This window comes from Blastomyces dermatitidis (assembly GCF_000003525.1).
Source record: "Blastomyces dermatitidis ER-3 genomic scaffold supercont1.9, whole genome shotgun sequence".
Taxonomy (NCBI): domain Eukaryota; kingdom Fungi; phylum Ascomycota; class Eurotiomycetes; order Onygenales; family Ajellomycetaceae; genus Blastomyces; species Blastomyces dermatitidis.
In genome coordinates this window covers 14,852-15,727 of record NW_025544782.1, presented here as the reverse complement: position 1 = coordinate 15,727, position 876 = coordinate 14,852, and positions in this window count along the sequence as shown.

Here is an 876-nt window from a genome sequence, read left to right as displayed (position 1 = left end):
ATCATTCTGAGATCAATGATGTATCAGAACAGACAATTCAGACTGTAAAGAATTATCTTCATAAGTTCTGTAACTACTTATAAGATGATTGACATGATCTTCTTCTACACACAGAGGTTGCTATCAACAGTTGAGATGTCATTTCAACAGATGTAAGCCTGTTCTTTCTTACACACAGGTATTATATGAAAGTGTTAAATCTTCTAGAGATCACACAGTTCACACTGAACCTCTGCAGTCTGATTCAGATTGTCAATAATATAGTAATGAAGCTCTGAGATACTCATAACTGAGCAGAGACCTTCATGACAATTATGAAACAAGATTAAGAAGATCAAATCAATATCTGATGAGATTCTGCAGAGCAGTATAAGATAGAAGACCTTGTGTGATTGAATCTTAAGAATATATGAATCATATATTCATCTTATACACTAGACTACCGCCATGCCAGGTATAAAGTGATAGAAGTTCTAGATAGCCATAACTACTGCCTTGACACATCATCAGAAATTCATAATGTATTTCACACAAGCTTGCTTCACTGTGTCATCACTGATCTGTTTTCTTCTCAGCTGACTTCTGACTGGCAGTCACCAGGCATCATAGGAGAAGATAATGAGCTTGAGTGAGAGATTGAAGACATTCTCAATGAGAGATCTCACAGCTGTGGCCAATAATATCTGATGAAATGAGTCAGCTACAATCAACTGACCTGGACTCTGAGTTCTGTATTATCTGAAACAGCAGCCCTTGACTGATGAGAACTGCTTCTGAAAAGAAAGGGCTAATGTGGCGGGCTGCGCCTGATCAATCATATAGACTATTTCATTACACTTCATAGATTCTTCCATTCCTGATCACCGATCCGCGGCC